This window comes from Meleagris gallopavo, chromosome 1 (genome assembly GCF_905368555.1).
Source record: "Meleagris gallopavo chromosome 1, MGAL_WU_HG_1.1, whole genome shotgun sequence".
Lineage (NCBI taxonomy): Eukaryota > Metazoa > Chordata > Aves > Galliformes > Phasianidae > Meleagris > Meleagris gallopavo.
The window spans coordinates 101,817,263-101,841,818 of record NC_139404.1 but is presented as its reverse complement, the minus strand read 5'-3'; the positions used below and the strand labels follow the sequence as shown (position 1 = coordinate 101,841,818).

Sequence of the window (24,556 nt, the reverse complement as noted above, 5' to 3'; positions counted from 1 at the left end):
CCAGCATTAGCTTTAACTGTCTTTCTGTGGCATTTAGTATGCAATTATGATAGCACAGGTTAGGAAGGTATTCAGTGAAAGAAATCATATTGTTGCTGCATCTATACAGATGTACAAATTTGAGTCAATGAGTTCATAGCTAGTTTAAGCATATCTATAGAAGCAACAGTCATTTACTTGGACTGTAAAATAAATGTATCTAAAAATGTCATCTGCTCTTGACTATGCTTGATGCTGATAGAAGATAAATATCATAGAATCTCTAGCCTCCTATCTGTCTTTGATACTTTATAGAGTGGTGTGATAAATCAAAATAGTTCAATTTCAATTAACTCACAAACACTAGAAATCTGAGGCTAATGCATCTGCAACAAAGTAAGGCTGTTTGCAGCTTTCTTACAAGTTTTGCTGAAGCCTGTGCAGCTACATTTATTTCACAGATGTGGGAAACTGTGGATACAATAGTATGCAAGAAGATACAGCAAACTGGAACAGAGATAATAAAAAACCACGCCTATAGATGTCATTCTTTAGTTGCTAAATAATAATCTTCTCTCCCAAGCTACCTAAGCTTTGAGATAATAAATGTGTAATTATCTAGAAATTTATCTAACAAATCCTTTTCTACCAGAAGGGTCTACAACATCAGTGATGCTCTTGATCTTCCTTGTTCACTCCTGTGACGTGTGACTGGTGTTTGTTGGTCTTCTGGTCTGTGTTATCTGATGATGAAGAGTATCCCACGTCAAAAGGACAGCAATGGAACAAACAGTCTGGGCTAGACCATCTTTACAGAGCAGAATAAGCGTCTCTGGCCTATGACAACATAGGCATGAACAATTCATGAACAGGTGAACCATCTCAGGTTTATATTTAAGTGAAATGGGGAGAAAAATACATATGCACAATATTAAAATTTGGCCATCACTGTTAAATAAAAAATTATTTTCATTTTCCAAACAAATCCAAGTTGACTTCAATATCAAGCAAATAAAACACCCTGTAAAGACAACAAACACATCCTTGAAGCTTTTGCTTGATATGAGTCAGGGTTTTAGAAACACTTACAATTGCAATGGACTGTATATAAAACAGAAATCACATTCACTAAGTCGTTATAGTCCATACTGATGTCCTATATTCTAAAAGTTAGCTGATAATTTTTTGTGGATTATGCACAATTTTTTTTTTTTTTGTCTGACATGAAAAACAGGAAATTTATTTTTGGACTACACAAGTTTTAGATTATTTTTCATTCTTAGTGAACAACAACAAAAAGGTTTCCCATTACTTTTCTGTAAAAATTGTTTTCGCATTCATAGGTCATGAATAACATAGTCCTTCTTTCTTAGAAACAAACAAACAAACAAACAAACAAAAAGCAAACAAAAAAACAAGAAAAAACAAACAAAATACCAGAAAGTTCTCTATTGTTCCTTCCAGAAAAAATCAATAGTCCCAAACCTGCTTTATACATTGTTGGACATGCTCTTGATCTGAACTGAAGGAAAGAGAAATAACTCTTTTCTTACATTAGCAGCTTGTTTTAGCTTAATAAAATCCTTTTCCTGAAAGAAGGTGAGCCAGAGATCAACAATGCAACTCAACTTAATCATTGGCTGAGTTATAACATCTACTAATACCATGACACAAATCTTGGTAAGACCAAGGTCTTTAATGCCATCATTTCTATAAAGACATACAATGCATATATACAAACCATGTAAAGTATATAGACTTCAGATTTTTTTACTTTATTTTTTACTTCTTTATTGTTGTATTGATTCTTATTTTTCCTACAGAGAAAAATATGCTATATCAGCAACCAATAAAAGTAGCAGACAGAAATGTTTCCAAGGAGACCCTTCTAGCTTGGCTCTGGCATGACTTTATTCTTATGAAAGCTAATCCCCTGTGCTGAATAACTGAACTTTTTAAAGGTGCAGCTTATAATTGCAGTTAAAGATTTTCCGTATTCTAATAAAAATTACTAAAATATTTAAAATAAGGGAGAGTGTTCTTGTCATTCTGTGGCTCAGCTCTGCATATTTTCACATTCTTATTGGCATCCCCGGTGTGAAAAACATGATTTAAAAAGCTTCCCGCTCTCCTGGAATTTAAGGGGGATGATGGTTACTTATGTCAAGGCCAGCTGCAGCAGCCAGGGATTTTTGGGGATTTTAAGTTTCAGCTACACCACAGGAAAATTTCACCTGTCTCTCTTAGCTTTGTTCTCGAATCTCTCCTTAAGTCATGACACTGAGAGCCAAGTAAGGAAGCATGTGGAAGTAGCCTCTTTAGTAGAACTGGGTTGTATGTACTGATGTGAAATAGAGATATGTTTACAAAAAAAAAAAAAAAAAAAAAACCAGTGGCAAGAGGAGGATTCCTCCAGTTTTTGCTCTCTTTTGATGATATCTCTATATCCATGGCTAAACCAACCTAAACCAACCAACCTTTTATTCCTCTGGAGTCAAAGTTGTTTGTTTTTGAATCTGTTCCCAAAATATCAACTCTTTCTCATCCTCCATCTATTCCCATTTCTTGTTTTGGGAAATACTTTTTTGGTTGGTGTTCACAATGATGAATGGCAGAGAAACACCAAGGCAGCCTTTTTGGAGACTGGAGAGAAGGAAGACACAGATCAGAATTTCCCAGGAATGTGGGAATGAGGCTCATGGACACAAAGGAAAGCAAAAAAATATTTGAGATAGTTGTGGTGAGAAGATGACTAGCACGATCCCCATGACCGTCAGATAATCCTTGTAATCAGAATAAGCATGCAAAGCAGAATATAGGCAAAATAGGGGTAGCAATTTTGAAATACACTATTGCTCAAATATTTTCATGCTGTGTTGGTCTGCATAAGTAGAAGCTGGACTGTTTTTTAGTTTAACGTGACCTTGTGTGCAGCGGAAGGAAAGCTCACATCTTTTTTTTTTCATCATAATAATTAAAATGGGCAAAAATGCATCGAAATGTTTACTTTTTACACAGAATAATTTGCAGTTGAAAAGAATTAAGTCAGTTGTCACAGAAGACTTTTTTTCAGCTTTTGACACTGTAAATTCAGTGTAAACTTCTGAAACTAAAAACAGTTAGTATTTGCAAGGTGATGTGTGAAAGATACTCAACACAAAAATATGTTTCAGGCACATACTTGTTTTTTTTCATTTTAGAGGTAAAATGTTCTTTTGTTTTGTTGTTGCTACTGTTACATGGTGTTTTCATATTGTTGTTTGGGGATTCAGTCTGTTTGTTTGGGTTAAAAATTGATTCTTCCCCTGTTCCCCAGTTAGTTAAGAAAAAAAAAAAAAAAAAAAAAACACAAAAACAGCAGTGCCCTGTGGGAATGTAGAAAATTAAATTCCAAAAGAAGAAAAAATGAAAGGATAAAGACAAAGAAAGGGACAACTGAGGGCTGTGATTTGCCATGCTTTGCTGGTGTCTAGGAAGCCTTATTTGGGTCCTCAGCTGGTCACCAAGCATCTTGAAAGTAAGTGCTGACTCGACACCCTAATATCTGTTAATGACACCAGAATGCATTTGTCAACAAATATTAGGTACCTTCTCATAAATTGACATCCTAGAAACAATATTTTCTTTGTTAATTTTGTTTTGCAAAATTCATATTTGTATTGTATTAAAAAAAAAAACTTTATTTTGTTAATTTCTTTTAATATCTGGTTCTGTTTTAAGTGAATGTTACTAGTGTACAGAAGCTTCATCATTCTAGAGATGACAACAACATAATTTCACTCTTTCTGTTTGCAAAGGGAATGCTAATACTAAATTTCCACATTTTGAAGTGAAATACATTGGTTTCTATCAACGTATAAATTAGTTCTGTAAGCCCTTTCACAGTTTTTGCTCTATTTTTCTAGGGAAGATGAAAAGAAAGGAAAATCTGTGACTGTATTGTTATACATATCTTAATCTGTATAGAGAGAGGATTTAGGTGCTCTGATAAGTCCTAGAAATTAATTCAAGGTACCACGTGCTGTTAAAAAAAAAAAAAAAAAAAAAAAGCTCACCTGAAAAATAGACCTTTATCCCATAGATTTTAAAGTTGAAAATGATTTCTCATTTTTTATATTTTATTTTTACATACCTGTATCTTTTGTAATATATACAAAAAGCAATATCATATTATATTTGATTCTCATATACTAAAATGGTAGAAACTCGAAGAACAAGACATTTTGTTCTTATAGTAGCATTCTATTTCTTCTATCCTTCCATAAGGACAGGAAAGTGCTCTTACACTCTTCATTTGCTCTAGAAACAGAGTTGTCAGATGTGGAACATGTGCCAAACTGCTAATATTGTACTAGTTTGTTTTCTTCCTGGTACAATACTTTTTCTGGTGAAAACCTGGCTAGTGAATGGAAGACCCATTACGAGTTACATTATTGTTTTATACAGAAAAAAACAAAAAGCAGTTTATGACAAAATCAGCATATTTGTTTTCTTACTTTTCAGAATAAAATAGTTTTCATACTCTGAAGACTCAGTAAGTAGTGGTGGTGTTTTTTTTTTTTTGTTTTTCTTTTTTTTTTTCCTGGATTGGTTTCAATAGGTAAGGGGTGTGGTGCTTTCACTTGAAGTTTCCATTAAGTGAATTCAGCACTCTCTGGGATCATAAACGCTGAGTGAGTTAAAACCAGATTTATTCATACTTAGGAATCTGAATATTGTATCTGTAGCTGTTGAAAAACTAATTCAGCATGATTTGGCCTCTATTTTGTGTCTTTGCTTTTTCTTTGCTTTCCTATTTCTATGATTGACTTCACTTTTTTTGAAAATCTCCTCTGAGGAGACCAAACTAAATCAAAAACCACATCCAATAAAGTTTTAATCTCCTCTCCTCCCCTGAAAAAAAAGCCTATTTCCCAGAACTCTGTATTTCATTTCCCAAAATCTATACAAAATAAAACAGAATTACGTAGTACAAAAATGCTAAGTAAACTCATCTAGGTTCCCTTTTCCAAGAAAGGTTGGACCAGATGATCTTTTGAGGTCTCATCCAGCCTGAGTTGTTCTATTATTGTACACTTCTCAGAAACTAGCTGGTATAACAATACTTGGAAGAGTTTTATCATTCATATTTCTTATATACATAAAGCAAGATAAAGATGTAAAAGTTAAAATCGTTGGAAGTGATATGTCAAATTCACTGTGTTTAAGGAACTGGAATATTTTTCTTTAAAAAAATATTATTTTCTAAATTATAATAAAAATATTACAAAGGTAAGAACAAAATTTTGTGGAATCATGAAATATAATAATACAATGATAATCCATAGCTAAAACTTCAAATTTAGAAAATCATTATATACACAGTTGTGCTTCCATTTGAAGTCTGGACGTAAGTTTTCTTAGTTAAAAATTGAAATGTTTTCCTAATATTTGCAGAAAATCGGAGTTTAACTTGTCTAAATAGACTTTTAGTCACTGTCTTCAGTGCATATCAAAACCTCACATTGCCATTAAGAAAGAAGATAGTACATACCTGCACTCACAAATCTATTTAAAAAGAATAAAATAGAACAACAACAACAACAAAAAGCAAAATGCATGCATATTAGCATCTTAATGATGGCACATTTATACACTCTTTTAGTAGGAAATGATATGAAAGCCATAAAAAAATATAAAATCTTATTTTAGATCTATGAGAACTAATTCTAATAAGGAAATATCTACGCTGTTATTTCAACAGAATTTCACTTACATATGATAGAATCAGGAAGGACCACAATCACAACCCATGATAAAGAGGACATGATAAAAAGATTTTGTGATTGGAATATAATGCAAACTTTATTTAATCTGAAAACAAAGCAGAGATGACAAAGGACTAGAAACTATCATTATCATTCCATTTATTCTCCTTTTTTTGTTTTGTTTTGTTTTGTTTGTTTGTTATTTTTTATCAAGTATTTAAAGTTTTCTTGACAATATGTGGAATTTCCTGCTTCTCAGTCTTCACAGTCTGAGATTATCACGTATTTTATTGACATTCTTATAACATTCCTCCATAGCAAAACTCCTCTCTCACTTCTCATGTGAACATACAGTGAAATATATTTCTGCTCTGGATACACTAGTTGATCTACAGCTAGCAACTGACATATTAGATGGGTCACTCTGTATTTTAATATTTTCAAGCAATTAATTCTTAATTAAAGGTTTTAAAGGTTTAAAGCTTAGAAAGTGGGTTAGAACGCGCTTTCTTCAGGATTTTGGAAAGAGCAAGAATCATTCCCTAACTATACTCTCTAAGAACAATCTGTTCCAGGTCAAACTGGAACATTCTTCTATTCCTTCACAGTTATTTCACATTAATGCTAGTTCCTTTGACTGCCTTACTTTTCAAAGAGAAGCAACTACAACTGAATTTTGTGCTGAATTCTGTTGACATAAAATAGACATGTTCTAAGAATGCCTACAAGGCTGAAGCACTTGGAAAAGAAATACCTGGTCTCTGGAACCTGTTCATACTTAGATATGATTTGTGCCCTGAGTTGTTCACAAGCAACTTTACAGCTGTGATGCTGAAATAGTAGCACTATTTTCCTGTGGTTAGAGATGCCAGCTAATGCCCTCTGGGATCTCACTTCCCAAGTAAGGCAGTAAAGGTAGTAAATAAGCTAACTAACGTAACTTTGGATTTCAATTATTGCTGTCTTTGAAGTGCCTAAAACCCTTTTTGGATCTCTTTCCTCATCACAGAAATTCTGTGCCACAGTTATCACCCAGCTGTGAAGGATAGCACTATTCCAAAATTGTGAAGGAATGGAGTTTACAATTAAGCTCTGCTTCTTATTGAATCAGTAGAGAATTTTGATTGTGGTTTCAACAAGACTTTGGTTTGGCTCCATGTTTTTGAGTTTCTCTCCGTAGAGAGAATGAATTCATTCCTATAAGTAACATGAGTCTTCCCAAGGGCCATAACATTAAGATCTGTTTGTAAATATAATTTTTGATGAGTTTTCTCCAGAAAAAATTAATAATGATTTCACAGTTTAAAAGAAAATGTGCTAACATATTCTGTTTAATTGTAAAGGAGATGGAAAATTATTTTTTTCATATATATAATTAATATGTATCCATACTTTCTATAAGATTACTAGTTCTTCATAAAATACTATAAAAATCTAAGTAAAATACTTAAATTTCTTTCTTTCCTCTCCACTGTTGCAAGATATTCCTTTATATTCGTCTTTTTCTCCTGCAAGTGAGAAAATACAAGTTGGTGGTTTCCCTTATTACTTCTCAGCTAATGGAATTTCCTCAATGTCTATTTTTTGTTCCAGAAATATCTTTTGAATATTGTGGTGACCTCTAATTACAAGAGGAAACTGTGTTTGCATTCTTTGCATTCTTCAAGTGTGTAAAAGATGGATGAATAATAATTCACAAGTTTTCTTTCTAGTGAGTTGTAAGGAAAAAAAAGTCCAAGAGAAACTAGAACTGTACTACCAGAGCTAAAAGCAAAACCAGTACGACAGTGTGCATGAAACTAGAACCTTATGCCAACTGCTCAGATTGTCTCCAGGTGTTCTGTGTTCTACGGCATCATTTTAACTGTTCAGAAAAAGTCCTGATCATTTTATATTTTCCAAATATGAGAACAATAAATCCAAGAATTTTAAGAACTGTTTGGATTTGGATAATGCAGAAATTTTGGTTTGAATCCAGAATTTCTCCAGGGTAAAATTAGAAGAGTAACAAAGTTTTCTCTACTATTTTAACTTACATACTAATTTATCACAGAATTGTATTTAGTGATAATGTTTCATCTGTTTATCATGAACAAAATACAGAGCACCTGGAGAACTGCTTGTATGCAATTTTTTGATCTTCACAACTATGCAAACAGAATGAAATTATATCTCTTATAAGCATGCGGTAGTCTTACAAATGTAAATAAGGCCAAATCTTCCACATGAGCATCTAACCCTTTTTTTTTTTTTTTTTTTTTCCCTGTACCGATAGACTACTGCTATAGGAGGCAAGTGAAGCAACCTTTGTCCAAGGAGTGTAATACTTTACACCTTTTTGGTGAACTTTAGTAATCATTCAAGATACTTATAAGCCTGAAATTTGTGTATATAAGTCATCATGTGCTTTTGGTAATTTGAAATATTACCTGACAAGGAATCATTGATACTGCAAACTGTACTTCTAGCAACAGTAAAGAAAGTTCACATTGTATTCATTCTCTTTTCAGTGTGCTAGTGAATGTTAAAATAAATTCTGTGTTTCACTTATGTTGTCTTCAGTCTATTCATGTTGTCATAAAGCATGAGGAAATAATTACAAGGATGTAAATTTTCTTACTTTTTTCCTCAAGCAAAATGTGTAGAAGTTACAGAACTGAAAGTCAAGAATGCCTTACCATTAGGAATTACATGGGTATGTTATGTGCTTAAGAAGTATACACTTTTTACTTAATTTTGTGACTTGAAATTTAAATATTTATAGAAACATTCATAGCTCTGTAATATTTAGCTTCTTTCTGTGGATGAGATTGGACAACAGAGTTGAGAACTGAATCTATACCTGACTAAAGAAGCTACTTCCTAACTGAAGGCGTGAGTACATTCATTAAATAATATTTAGAAGGCACTTGTTGTTATTTAAAGGAACAAACTTATATCTTAAGTGGCAAACACTAATTAACGAGGAAAAAAGTAAAACCCACAAAAGCAACAACCCAGATATTGAATTGAACTTCTAGAGGAGGGATATCTAGAAAATGTAACAGCAAGAAAATCTTCTGTCTACTCAACTCAGTAAAAATCTTCTTATTCCTAAATGTGTATGCCACAATTCCATCACCATCATTTGATTTGACTGTGGTAAACACATTCCTGGGAAAACAGAGTGAACTCTTAGACTGAAACATCTTTCTTGACTTGAGTCTGCCTACAAACATCATACTTGGTAAATGGAGTTAAGAACATATAATTGTTTTGAAAGAAATTTAAACTACTATGAACTAATTCAGTTGTAAAATATTTTATATAATAATGTAGAGATAAATTATAAATAGAAATCTAAAAAATGGGCACACTATGCTCAGTGCAGAGTAAACCTTCACTGCATAACTTCCTGTGGTGAAAAATTTTGCAATAAGTCTAGACAAAAGTCTATTTAATTTTAGAATATTATTGATTTTCAACTTGGGCCAGATAGCACACATTGAATTTTGAGACACTGTGGTCACATTTCAAGAGAACTGGCCAATTTATTGTTTTAGGTGGCGATAGCAGGAATACATAGTGGACTTGATTTACAGCTGCCTACAATTTTGGCAGTCATTGTTATACTTCACTGTGAGTCTTGGCACTTATTCAAGCCAGACTTCGCATTTAACACAGAGCTCACAATTTTTTATGAAAACAAACTGAGAAAACATTATAGAATATCCCAGTACATTCGAAGAGCACATAAGAGATGGCACCTCTCATTAAACATTTCCCTTTGTCTTTTCTCCATTCTATGCTCAGTGCTAACACCCCATGAGGTTGTAGTAAACGTTCTGAAGTTTTGTATAATGAAAAGAGCTAAGCCAAAGTATTTAGTTGTTTGTCCTACACCTACAGCTGATTAAAACTAAAATATATTTTTTATTTTTAAAAAACTTTGACTAAGAAAACAGCTATTTCCAGATTTCATTTCTTTATCCCTTCTCATTTCTTGCTTCTTTTTTATCTTTCCTTTTTTTTTTTTTTTTTTTTTTTTTTTTTGCTTTTAAAGAAATGAAGAAGAAAAGAAGAGTAACACATCCAAGCCCTCAAACTTTCCAATTCCAGTAAAAGAAGTATTTATTTGCAACAGCTGCACTGATCTTCAGGCTTCTGGGGAGTCAGCATGAACTTTCAACAACGTTTTCAATTGTCAAATAATTGTCAAATATCCTCTTGAAGAGCTGGGAAACAAGTGGAAATGGGTCTTCAGTGGTAAGGGGACTTTTAAATGCCAATGTAAGAAAGAATTTAAAATTGAACCAACAATATTACAGAGACATGGTGACAGAAACCTCGTACTGAATAAAATAAAATGTATATTGTAAGTTGCCAAAGCATAATAGAACTGTTCCTCTATTTCAAAAAATTTATGAGTAGATGTTCTTAAGCAGACCAACTTCAAATACAGGAGTTGAAAGTATGAGAAATTTTCAGTGTTTTTCTTGGTTGCAATTAAAAAAGATGATAAATTTAATGACAATGAGCAGATTTCTCAATAACTTTTTTTGTTTTTTTTTTTTTGCTGTTGAAATAAAGTGTAATGAGGATAAGATTAGGCTACTTGCTGAGTTTCTGGCAGATGCCAAGAATGCAAGGTTACGGTACTGAATTTTTGCAGGTTTTCCATCGAGGAATTTTTTCTGAAGCTATTCTGAAGGTAGATCTGGCTATACTGTGCTGTGGCATTTGCTCCTGGACACATCACTGCACCTCCTGCTACATGACGCCAGTGCAATCTGGGAGAAGGTCTTAGCCTTAGGCTAGGAGGAGAGCTTCCATGAGACTGATGCAGGCTCTACTTGATATAAAATGACGCATTGTGGCTAATATAGCTCTGACCTCACAACCCATGCCTGACCTGACAATTCCAGCTTTCCATTAGTTATGGCTTAAATTCTTGTCTACAGAGCACACTCAGGCCTCATGCTCTGAACTCCGTTTTCATAGCACATTACACACTGAGCTGAAGCAGTCAGCAGGTCTTTGTCCCAGACAGCAGTGCCAGGATAAACAGCAACACATTTGATGAATAGCGAGGAAGCTTTCCCGACTTTGCTCTGAAAAGAAGTTATTATGAACAAGGAGTCCTCAGGTCAGTTTTATAGGTCTCCACTGGGAGTCCCCACTAAATAACTGACTGCTAACTAACACCTGAACTGAGGGGAATTTCACACAAATTCACATTGCCGTTGTACTGCAAGCTCATAATGTGCAGTAGTACAGAAATGAAAAGCTTAACTATTTCAAGAGTGAAACAGCCTTCGTGTTTTGCAATGTAAAGCTGTAAAAATTCTCAGCTCTCTTGTTGATAAATGGCTTTTACAGACATATGCAGGTAAAATAAGTGCAGGAGATACATATCACAGCAAGCCATGGGATACTGTGCTGAGCTATTTAGTGTTTGAATGATATTCTTTGTCTATACGTGGCTAAAAGGCCTTTGCCTTCTCTAATGCATTATGTCCACAGATTCATCTCTGTCTACAGAAGAAGTAGTGTAATTACATTTTGTAATGAAAATATCTGCTTATATACAGACAGCGCTCTTCCCATTGGTGAAATACTATGCCTAGAGAAAGTAACGACAAAAAAAGTGTTGCAAGTATCAAAGAATGCTCATTGACATTCTTTTGGAGGCCATGGCTGGCCTTTCTACAAAGGGGACTGCTTGAATTGTGCAGACCCCAGAGCTCATCAAAAATACACCAAGCTGACAGTACCACAAAACTGAGTCCTAGGTCTCAATTACACATTTACTCAAAATATTGCAGAATTCTAAAGAATGTTCTCTTTCACACTCTCTCATTGCTGAAGGTACTTTCAGTCTGTTTTGTCAAAGTATTCCAGAATTGGAAAGTCAGGTTTCACTGTAAAAATGTACAGACTTCTAATAGGAAATATAATTTCCACATTAATTAACCATGTCACACAATTATTTTTTTTTCCCCCTTAGGATGATTTATTACTTCTTGTCTAAGATAACTTATTATTTTGTAAATTAGAACATATTGATGTTGTTTGAAGACTAGTTTTGACTCTGGTTCCTAGGAAAGATTATACTTACCTCTAAGAATAAATAACCATTAGTTGCTGCTATTTCTGTATTGTTTGTCATTATTCTTGCATGTACCCATTGGGTTATGCAATCTAGGATTACAAAAGTGAGTACATTTCATCTGAAAGAGCAGAAGTGTCTTTTTCATCTGAAAGAGCAGAAGTGTCTTGCTCAACAAACTGCTTTTAAAACAATTTCTGTGTACTTGTGCCAGTACATAGAAAGTTCTGCTAGTGCCAAGCGGAAGATGCACACTTGTTCTTAAATTAATTACACTTGCAGATAACCTTGACGTTGAAAAATATTTATTACTCCTTTCAGCAATGTTGGTCAGTTTTTTTCAGTAATCAGAAATTTGTAATGAAGCTTTTTTTTTAAATGTAATTCAGAGTATCTTAATGAAACTATCTAAGCTGCCTCTACCTCCTTGATGAGGTGGGTGTTAATGTTAGCCTTTGTTGTCATCCAGGCTTCCAAATACTTTCTTCTATGAGACATTTTGAATTTCCTTTCAGTTTGGCCGGACTATCTGAGCTCCCGTCTCCTTTGTGGAGGGAGATTGCAATGAAAATGCACAACTGTTTCTATGAACAAGATCTCAGTCAGCTTTACCGATTAGAGTGTTAACTGCACATTTAGCAAGTCTTACAAGTACAGATAATCACTTCATTTTCACTGCTTAAATTCTTCATATAGGACAAAAGTATTAGTGCAATTAGAGAGCAATTGTAACAAAAGGCATACTACAACAAAGAAGGTGATAAAAAGGATCACATAAATAAAAAAAAAAAAAGTACACATTTCCTTGCTATTGGGAAATACTTCCTAAATCTTCCTTTATTATATCCAGTCCTAATATGATCAAATTCACATGTAGTGACATCCTTACTACCTAGAGTTTATTACAACAGGGATATCAATATGGGTGGGGGTTGTACAAAGAATTCAAAATAAGGTAGGTAGTATATATAGGTACCAGTGTCAATGTAAACAAGCATATGTTTTGTCTTCCTTGTCATATAGAACAGTGAAAAATTTTTTATAGTTGCTTGTATGTTCTAATACTGATGTCCTAGAATCCATTATGCCAAGAAAGTGCTTATTTGCTACCTTAGTTCTTAGAGACAAGAAGTACCCTTCTTCAGTGGTTCAGTACTTTCCAATGCTATTCCAGCAGATTCAGTCTTCTGTTCTAATCAATGATTTTTAGGTCGGCAGTACTACTCATGACTTTTAGCTGCTTTTGCGCATAAAGGAAATTCTTAATTTGGCTGCAGTAGTATCTGTTCACTATAACTCTTTGGTTGACCTGAAATACTATAACAAATCTTTGCTTAGGCTTTCTCAGTGTGCATGTAGAATGAAATTATTTATGGCATGAAAGTGTATTCTGACTGTGAACCGATATGAATCAACAGACTATTTACTAATTTCCTTTTATATTGTAAATGCAAAGTAAATTCGTGTAAGTTCATCATGTTTTGTGGAAGTCCTGTAAGTATTAAGTAGGTCTTAAAGTTGCTTTGCATCTGCATCTTTGTAGAAAAATATGGAGAAATTATCTCAGAATGTTTTCGTTAAAATAAATGAGAGAGAGTCTGGCTTCCTACTTATTCTGTGGAACCAAGGCACTGAGCCAGCAAAACCATTTCTGTGAGAATGAACCTTTATCAGTTTCAGTAGTTGAAATCCAGTTTCATGCAGATTTCTTTTTTTCTTTTTAAAGATTAAATATCAAAAAAAAAGTGTAAATGACAATTACACACTGCTTATTATCAAAAAATACTAAATATAAAGGTGTTGTTGTTGTTGTTGTTGTTTTTAATAAAAGGCTAGGTGATTCATGTTTAATCAATCTGATGGCCTTCTATGATGGAGTGACGGCATTGGTGGACAAGGGAAAAGGGATCGATGTCATTTATGTGGACTTGAGCAAGGTCTTTGACATGGTCCCCCACCACATCCTTATCTCCAGATTGGAGAGATGTGGATTTGATGGGTGGACCACTCGATGGATAAGAAACTGGTTGAAAGGCTGCAGACAGAGGGTGGTAATCAATGGCTCTATGTCCAGGTGGAAGCTGGTAACGAGCAGCGTCCCCCAGGGGTCTGTCTTGGGACTGGTGCTCTTTAGCATCTTTATCAATGACATCGATGACGGAATCGAGTGCACCCTCAGCAAGTTTACTGATGGCACCAAGTTGAGTGGTGTGGTTGACACAGTGGAAGAAAGGGATGCCATTCAGAGAGACCTCGACAGGCTTGAAATGTAGGCCCGGGTGAACCTGATGAGATTCAACACAGCAAAGTGCAAGGTTTTGCACTTGGGCTGGAGGAATCCCAAGCATCCATACAGACTAGAAGGAGTGGTCCTTGAGAGCAGTCCTGCAGAGAAGGACCTGAGGGTCTTGATAGATGAAAAGCTTAACATGAGCCAGTAGTGTGTTCTTGCTGCTTGGAAAGCAAATGATATCTTGGGCTCCATCAAAAGAGGGGTAGCCAGCAGGGACAGGGAGGTGATTGTCCTCCTCTATTCTGCTCTTGTGAAGCCCCATCTGGAGTATTGCATCCAGGTCTGGAGCCCCCAGTACAAGAAAGACAGGGAGCTGTTGGAGAGGGTCCAGAGGAGGACCACGAAGATGATCAGGGGACTGGAGCACCTCCCCTATGGAAACAGGCTGAGGGAGTTGGGCTTGTTCAGCCTGGAGAAAAGAAGGCTGCGGGGTGACCTCATTGGAACATTTCAATACCTAAAGGGAGCCTACAAAGAGGAGAGGAAGCAACTCTTTGAAAGGGTTGATAACTGCAGGAAAAGGGGAAATGGTTTTGAGTTGATGGAGGGAAGACTTAGGTTGGATACCAGGGAGAAGTTCTTTACAGAGAGAGTGGTGAGGTGCTGGAACAGGCTGCCCAGAGAGGTTGTGGATGCTCCATCCCTGAAGGCGTTCAAGGCCAGATTGGATGGGGCCCTGGGCAGCCTGGTGTGGTATTAAATGGGGAGGTTGGTGGCCCTGCATGTGGCAGGGGAGTTGGAGATTCATGATCCTTGAGGTCCCTTCCAACCCTGGCCATTCAGTGATTCTGTGATTCTATGTCACTAGAATCACTGTTTTCTCCAGGCCCAAAAATGTACTGCAAAACATTCCCCATTGTGAAGAAGTTCAGACAAACCTATTTGACAAGTTCAACAAACCTTTGTTTACCTTCAGTTCAAATTACAATCCTACAAAACATAGCACATACTTAAACTTCAGTACTGAGAGTTTCTGCAATACCAATAACAAAACTGATCATGATAGGAGAAGAATTGAGTGAAAGGATGTATTTTGTGCCTTCAGGCCAATTGATGTTGATATGGGAATATATTTCTGAGTTTTCTTCCACTTTAAATATCTGGTGACTAAACAATATTGTCTTTATATGTGATCAGTTGATTTTTATAGTACTGTTTTTCTTCCAGCTATATAATAACTTTCTTAATACTCCATGGACACTGTTCAATTTTTTATTATTTTTGCACATTTTAATTTTGAAATGTTGGACAAGTATATTTCTTTTGATCCTAAGCCTCTGAAATGCTGAAAGATCTTAATTCTTATAGGTATCAATAATGTAAATCCAGTAGGGCTCTTTTCTTTCACCAATACTTGTCACTTTGATATTTTTCCCTAATCTTCATTACAATCATTTTACCTGTCAGGTATTTGTGCCATACGCGTTCTATTATATCTATATATAAGAATTCACAGTTGATTTGATGTGAATCAAGATTCCTTCATTATTAAAATTTTAAGCAGATTCTCTGGAAAATAACTTATGGGAATGATTCTTTAACAATCTTCCTCAAATTATAATACTATATAAAACTGTAGTTTTCAAGCATATAAAATCACCACATAGCTACTAAGGGTAACAAAATCATTGTTTAGTTACTAAACTACATCTCCAACAGCTTCAGGCTTGAGCTTCACCACAGGGACACTCAAATATAGAAAACTCAAATTCTGGTGACATTGTTTGGAAAAGGATATCATTCTATCAGCAGTATGAAGGCAATCACTTCCTAAGATGTTATTCAAATGCTAGCAGATAAACAGTCTTTCAAGTATTGAACAACTTAATACCATGAAGAATGTATAAACTTTTTTTAAAAGCACAGTAAAGCAAACAAACAAGCAACAAAACAGTATGCTTTTTGCAACATGGGTAACAACTCTATGATTCAGAATATCTCCAGGGCTTTACAAAACCTAGAGAGGAACTGTCTAGCAAGTGCTCTACTCTGAGGAAACTGTGGCCTGTAGATTCTGAACAGTACTGCAAAGGGACAGAAAAAAAGTTGAGAAAATACTGTAATCAGCAATTAAATCAATTCAGAGAAATAGGAAAAAATAAAGAATCAGATGAGTAACTGGCCCAAAATTGGGGAAGATCAGATTTATTTATTCATTCATAGAATCTTAGAATGGCCTGGGTTGAAAAGGACCACAATGATCATCCAGTTTCAACCCCCCTGCTGTGTGCAGGGTCTCCAACCACCAGACCAGGCTGCCCAGAGCCACATCCAGCTTGGCCTTGAATGCCTCCAGGGATGGGGCATCCACAGCCTCCTTGGACAACCTGTTCCAATTCGTTTATTTTGTTTTGTATTGATATAAGTTTTGTGATGCTCCTTTCTTCTTTTTCTTTTTTTTTTCTTTCACACAAGTTTTTGATTCTTTCCTAGGCAAAGCGTGTATATATACTCATAAAACCACTGTTGTTTGAGCATTCAGCATTTTCTTACCTTTTTGGTGAGTAAGGAATTAGCTGAAGATCCTGGAAGAGAGAGAACACTGAGCTGTTATTGCATCATACTGCAATTAGAAGAATGCTGTCCTTCAAGTCTGTAATAAGTCTGAATATAAATTTCTGTATTCCAAACTGTAAGATTTGAATTTCAGACAGATCACCCAGTTGAGTGGCTACTTAGGAAAATAAAAATATGAGTAGGGCTCTGGTAATGACCTATTAATGTAATTAATACTGAAGCTTAAAACAAATTCATAGAAATAGTGACAAAGATTTTTGACAGTTTCCCATACGTATTTAAACCTTACATGAGAAGGCACAAGGAAATGTTGATGGAGGTCTACCTGTACTAATATGACTCACAGCAATGTATTTATTTAACTTTGCTTTAATTTATGGGAGAAGGTGAGAGAACAGGAAAAGGAATTGAGCAGATTTGACACCTTGGGTCAATTTTTGTTTCTTCAAGGGTGGTCCAACAATGCAATAAATGTTGACATTTGCAGTGGAAAAAAAATAGTCTTCTGTGAAAGTGGAAGACAAGTGGGAGGAAATGAAAGTTGAAAGAAAAAAAGGAGTACTTGGAATACCCTCATGGGACTGAGTGAGTTGAAAGAAATCATTCAGATGCTTAGGGATGTGAATTTAGATGAATTGTTCTGTTTTTTGAACACTAATATGGCTAAAAACATACTAAGGAATGAAAAGAAATGAAAAATAACAATTAAATAAAAAGTTGAATTGTTTCATAATGGGTACATCTACGGACAAAAAATAATTATGCAGTACAGGTAGTTTACATATCTAATCACCAGTGGGAAACCACTGCTTGCTATTAGGTATTGAAATATACCACTGATCTTATAGGAGAAGTGAGGCTGTTCAGTCTCAAAAGGGAGAAAAATCTACTTAGTTTTTGGAAATAATTTGGTATAAAAAAATGCATTAGTTGTCCGTCTATCCCCAGGTTTACAATTCCATCTTTTATATCAAATATTCACTTTTAAAACAATGTAACAGTAAATAAAACCATAGGGGCTTAAATGTAATTATATATCTACATACACCTACATTGAAAACATTTGACTTTATTTTTTTATGTGGGCTAGAGCTGTTCTTTTTATCAAGTATATTAGCAGATTAATCAGATTTTCGTACATTCTGCCATTTCACATCTATAGGTACAACATGTTAAAATCATATATATCTCTGATCTAACATCTCATTTTTCAGGGTGGTTTAAGCAAAGGTTGAGCACACCACTGTACTGTTGGTTTCATGTCAACTTTCAACAGGTTGAAAGGATTGCTCAGGAAGCTGGGACAGCTAGTGTAGGTTTAAGCAGCTGCTGACACTCTTATTTGAATGAACTCACTAATTAACTGTGAAACAAACACATGTTTTGCTGCAAAAACGTGGTAGAAGACAGGGCTTTAAGCACTCTGGGAATTCCATGTCGGAGTGATAGTCCCACATTACATGGGGAATTACAGATTTCAGAGAGAAAGTTTAAAATGTTATAAGATATATATACATTTCTATTAAGATATTTTTTGTACAAATGCAAATATGGAAGACCATTTATCCCTTTCCTCTCTTTCTGTATCACTGGCATAAACAAGATCAGGAAAGGCTACTGGCTTGAAGGCCACTCTCCCTCTGTGGCACCAGTTGTTATTCATATTGTAACACGCCTTTTTCTTTTCGCTGTGACACATTTTATTGCACAGCTGTCATTAATGATAGCAATGTTTAGCTATACGTGCCCAGTAAGTCTTCCAGCAAAACTGACAAGGGATAACCTCTATTATGATATTATGCTGTTTCTCAAGGCACCAGAGCTGAGGTTCAATGAGGGAATCAATTCACTGACTGAAGAACGTGAATTAAGTTGTACAGCCTGAGACCTGGGGCTCTGGATGGGTGGCTTGAGACAATATTGTCCTCAGTCAACAGAAGATTCTCATTGATTTTAATAGCACACTGGAACCATTCCTTGGCCCACAGTTTGGGCTTTGAAACAAATAAACGAAGCTGGAACATTGGATTTATTTTAAGCTGTAAAATTGGTGTTAAATATATTTGAGGTTAACCATATGGTAATGACATTAAGTGAAAGATTGAGTAAGTCAAATAAATGTAAATTATAGTTCTTGGAAGCATTTAACCTGTCTGTAACCATGACAAGGAGGAGAAAATTCTCAAGACAACTTTTGGTTTTTGTATATAAATTAGTTTAGTTTAATTGAAATGCTCCAGAAATTGACTTTAGCATAGTTCACTGTTTTTACCTTCAGTTTATTAAATTTTTATGTCTTCCAAATTCTATGCATTTAGTTTTCCAGTAAATGACCACAGTACAGTAGTTTCCCAGCAGTGATGTAATACTACAGAAATAGTCCAAGCTGAGTTCACTTCAAAGTGTTACATTTTTGTCTTTGTTTCTTGCCTTTCATTTATTTTTTCCTTCAGAAAAGGGTTCTTGACTGTTTAAAAAAATGTTTATAATAGGAAACATATACAGAATATTGCTGTTTATAATCTGATCCTGCACTTTAATCATTGTGTGTGAATGTAAAGCCACCATTATTCCTTCTCATTTTTAAAGTAATCATGCTGCCTGAATGAAATGGCTTTCACGAAAGGTCTTTGGTCCCTATAAAATATATTTGCCTAAAACTCCCTGATAAGACACCAAACTTATATTTATTCAGCAAGAAACAAACATACTGAGAAACCTAAATCTTTTGTGTCTGCTTGAAAACAGGCAGCACGTTTGTGGCATTACTTAGTGTAAGCTGCGTGGATAAATTAAGCTAGGTGAGTAGCACATTTTTTATTTTGACAAGATTGTTTCACTTTTGTTTTGATTTTGGTCTGAAAAAGGAAAGAAATTACCAACATTTATATATCAGTATAAAAGAATTATCTCAAATAGCAATTTCAAACAGCAATTACAGTCATTGTTTCTGTTTCACTGTTTCACTCACAACCTGCCCTTCTCTATACCGCCCTCTCACACTGTACCTGGCTTCTATAGCTCTTTAGTAAGACATGAACTTTTCTTTTCTTTTTACAAAGGAATGAGTAAATAGCTAATGTTTTTATTGTTTAAAATTATAAATCAGTGTTGAACTGAGCCCTGTTTATTGCAACACTTTCTCTGAATGGGCAAAGGCGATCCTACCTGATGCCAAGAAAATGCCTGCTTTGGCTCAGGACTTTATTGTAAGCCATTCTCAAGCCAAGGACATTTTGAGGACTAGATCCAAGTCAGTATAGAGATGGCAGTGTATAATATTTTGTCAAAGAAGGAAACTTAACTCTTGAGTTCACTTCATAATTATTTACTGCATATGTGACATACACATCATAGGGTTCATTTTAAAAGTACCCAAAGACAGGAGTGAAGGAAGAAAGAATTAGTAATATAATGACTGACCTCAACTTATATTCTAGAAAAGTATTGTTGATATCAGTTATCTGGTCGTGCCATTTTTATCATTATTTTACTCTCTTGAGTTCTACTTTCATTTTCCAAATTCACTTGCTCGAAGAACAAAATTTCACAAACAATAAGCTTTTTTTTCTTTTTTTTTTTCTTTTTTTTTTTTCTTTTGCTGAGTGTGTTGGTAATGTAGAATAATGCTAATGTAATTTTAAATAATTTTGTAGATGGGAAATCATTTATTTAGGATACAAGTGAACTATATCAGTTTTTAATAGGAAAAAAATGCAGATAGATAAGAAAAAAAATGATATTCACGTTCCATATTAGGTGAGCCTCTTGGCTTACTATTTCAGTAATTGTTCTTTTTCACTGCTGCCCTCTTTTCCATATTATTATGAGTTTGGATTCATGCTATGTTTTGGTCCTTGAACTGAGACAAATTTCTGTTTTGTTTTGTTTTTATTTTTAACTGGGAGTCATAAGATGGTCTTTGTTTTGTTGTGTTTAATCCAAAGCAGAAATGAAAAAAAATATGTCTGATTTAAACTTATTTACTAAGACCACTGACACTGATTCAGATCTGGAAATTTAATACTGATTCATCTCATCCATATGTTGCTTTAACTATAGAAACATAGGTAGGTATAGTTCTAACACAGTGAATCAAGGAAGTATTTCTGTTTGCAAGTATGACCTGTTGTTGTTGTTCCCATCTGCCTTTTCCCATTTTTCGTTTTGTTGTGTTTTGTCTTGTTTTGCCTTCTGTTTTGTTCTGTTTTGTTGGGGGAGGCAAGTGGGAGTGGAAGGGTGTAAATGCTTGCTTTCCTGCATTCACATCTGATAATATCACAATCTTTATGATTTCCACAAGTGTTCCAGTAGATTTTGTGTTATATATATATATAAATCCATTGCACCTTGGAAGCATATCTATATATCTATATATGAGTGTCTCTAAAGAAAGAAAACAATATTTATCATAAGACTACAATTGAAAAATATTAAAATATTCCCAGAACTTGTTTGAGATTAACACCATGCATATAAAAAAATGCTAATTGAAAGAAAATGATATTACCTCCACATTGAACACTACTATCTTTTTGTTGTATACAGTGTCCCTTAGATAGTTTCCAGATGTCTTAGTAATGCATATATTACTTTTCTGTGATGACCCTGACGACTGTTTTTTCAGTTCCCTATGGAGAAAAACAAGATACTGTCCTCCTGATGACACACTCTTCATTTATTTCTTGAAGCTGCTTTCTTTGATAGCTTTATTCTAATAGCCGCTACACTGATTTATATTTATTATAATATTTTCTCCTGTCTTCAAAACATGTGGCTCTGTACCTGTATGAATAGCAGAATGCTTCTAATTCGATTTTTAAATTCACTTGGAAGATGTGATGCAGGTGGAAATTCTGCTTCTATGATCAGTTTTTAGATCAAATAATGAAATATATTTTAAAACTTCAAATGCTTTACCCACACAAATAGCTCTAGAATTTGTTTTGTTTGCAATATTGTTCTTTGTATCAAGTTGTTGTATTACAGTTTCTGAAGTTCTATCATTTGCTAGCTGCAATTAAGCACATAAACACTGGTAACAAATTAGAATCTTTTAAAATGCTCCTTCATTTAATTTAATTATAATAGGTGCTCTAGGCCCTTGAAAATCATGAGAATGATCTGTTTTACAGTACTGTTGGTATCCCTTTCCCATTAGTACTGAGAAATGAAAGAACACAGTAACATGACGCTTCGTAAATTTAACTGGCCTTAAAGTTCCTCGTTAAGATTTTCTTAGAACTCTGGAAAGTTTTAATAATTAGCATAGTTAAATAATTACTTTGTTACATTATTAAAACAAATAATTATTTTTTCTTTATCAGAATCTCTCCTAGCCATTGGTAAATAATTTAAGATCATGAAAAATTTGTTGATTCTAATTTGTTACCAGTGTTTATGTGCTTAATTGCAGCTAGCAAATGAGAATGATTTGTTTTACGCCATTGGTAAATAATTTAAGATCATGAAAATTTAACATTTTCTCAGCAAAGAATCACATGAATAATTTTTTACAAGATTGGTAAACTGACCTTTGCTAGAAGTACAAAGAATGCCTTTGTGCTCTATTATTTGCCTTTCATATGTGAAGCTTCAGTTAACAGTTCTTGGATATTGAATATAAAATATAGATATCAGTTCCTCTATATACAAATAAATTTATAAAATATTAATAACAGCTTAGAAATAGTTTTGTCCTTTAACCAAGCAGAGCTGAGCTGACAAAATTACCTTAAGCCAAGAAATAATGACAACTGTACTTGGTTTATGCAAAACACTGGTGTGAAGCCAATGATAACTCAACAGAACAAGGCATGTTTTTCATTTTCTGCTAGTACTTCCTAACTCTTCAGTTTTTGGATGGAAAAAAAGGTTATGCAGTAAGCAGTGCTCAGTCATCTTTTTTCTGTTTTACCAGTCAGGGTGAGATACTGATTTTTAATATCCAATTATGTATTTTCTACTCTCTTTCTAGTATTTCTCTAATGAAGAAAAATTGGATATAAGTATTTTAGCAGTAATTTCAGTTCCTCTTGCTTCTGCTTGAATTTTTGCATATAATTCTGATTTCAGTTGAAGAAAAAATTTGAATAAAAGGAGAACTTTCGAAATCCTAGAATGTCATTGAACATCACTGAAACAAGTGCATTCCCATCTTGTATTTCTTCACTAAGCCATTGTTAGCTCGATAGCTCGTAAGGTGAAGACTCTACCAGAACACTCATCCATTTTCTTTGAAATATTTATGAAATACCATAGTGCAATGAAATGTCTACTAATGTGATATGATAAACGGAAAAAGGATATACTCTTGTCAGAACATTTCAACCTATTCTACTGGGAAATTGTTTATTTCTGTAGAGATATTTTTTTACGGTAAGAGTATTTTTGTTTCATGACATTTAGAAAGAACACCTAGAAGTCCATGTTAACCCTGTTATTGTTGGTAAATTTCTGTTGCTATTAGAGTCTGTGCTCTCAGAAATAGAAATTAAACTATAACATTATTATTCATCAAACAGAAGTAGCATTATCCTTGGCTCCAAAAATTACCTCCCTGTGAATGGGAGGATTTCTTACTCAAAAGTTGGTCATGACTTGGAACCACAAAATGAAGAGCCAAATCCCCTGAAATTCCACAGGACACCCACTAATACAAGTAGAAGCAACCACAATTAGAAGTGTAAATAACACATACTAGTGAGCATACAGTAGCGTGATTTCAACACTCACCTTTATGTTTTTTTAAATCTTGCTATAACATACATTTCAGCTAGTAGAAAAAAAATTATAAGCAATAGAAATATGTTAAAATGCCGTATATAAAAAGACAAAGTGGACTCTCAACTGTGAAGTTGTCAAAATAAAATAAAAAAAAAAGATAAATCACCTGAGAAAAAATCCTGGAGTGATCTCCTGGCCCTGGTCTCAGACAGTGGCAGAACTCCCATTGACGTCAGTGGAGAATGATTTTACCTCTGCTTCTCGGCCTGCCTGATGGGAGGAGCATCACAAGATACGACTTCCAGTTGTAATGTCAAGCATCACATAAAATTTCTGTAGCAAGTGCTGTTTTCTGTGTGACTCATTTCAAACAAGATATCATGTAGAGCACTCAAAGTTCTCTTACTTGGTACAGATTTCCTTTTGGTGGAAGTACGTTCTTGGGGAGTACTAAGATATTTTGCATTTGCTGGAAGAAATTCCTGTCTCCAAATTATTTCATTCATATTCCAGTTCTTTTGCCAAATTTATGATTTATTTGGGATTGGTAAGAGCAGGATTTCTGAGTAATTTCAGAGCTGCTGCCTCACAAATAGATCTCTCACTAACCTCTCTGGACTGGCCATTGCTGCCAGTAGATAATACTTTACTTACAAGGTTTCTGAAAGCATAGAAATTCAGACAAAGCAGGCAGATGCTAAACTAAGTAACCCCTCTGAACACTGATGCATTTTCATAATGAAAGAAGTTATTTTAAAGGAGACAATAAAACAGCTTACGTAAAAGATTCTGAGAATGTTTTTTGGATACTCCCTCCATAATTAGTCTCATCTCTCTCTCTCATGTTATGTTGGATTTTTGTTGTTGATATTATTTTTGTTTGTTTGCTTTTGTTTTTTAGATTCACCAACTTTGCATTTTTGGACTTTTTTTTCCTGTTTGAATTTTTTTTTTTTTACCTTCTTAATACATTTGCTCCTCTTTCAAATTTTTTTTGCTTTGTAACTTACCTTTATCAGGCCAGTGATAGTCAAGCTGGAAATCTAGGAAAGCTTCAGACTCCAAATAAGAAAACTGACTGGAATAAGTCTGAAATAAACAATTTTTATTTTCCTTTGATGTCCAACTCCTTCAACCTGTCAATTTCCAGAAAAAGGATTTTATGTAAAATGTAGAAAGAATTCTTTTTATAGCACAAGAGAAAAA

General features: G+C 34.3%; 1 long non-coding RNA gene across 1 annotated transcript in view; it reads right to left on the bottom strand.

The window, feature by feature from the left end:
• LOC146545542 (uncharacterized) overlaps positions 1–23,917 on the bottom strand; it is a 34,346-nt gene extending 10,429 nt beyond the window's left edge. The window contains exons 1-2 of the long non-coding RNA XR_014887741.1: positions 23,517–23,917; positions 16,601–16,632 (exon numbers count right to left, since the gene is read on the bottom strand). This is a non-coding gene — a long non-coding RNA (uncharacterized LOC146545542). The remainder of the gene's footprint in view (positions 1–16,600; positions 16,633–23,516) is intronic.
• Between the last annotated feature and the right edge of the window lie 639 nt (positions 23,918–24,556).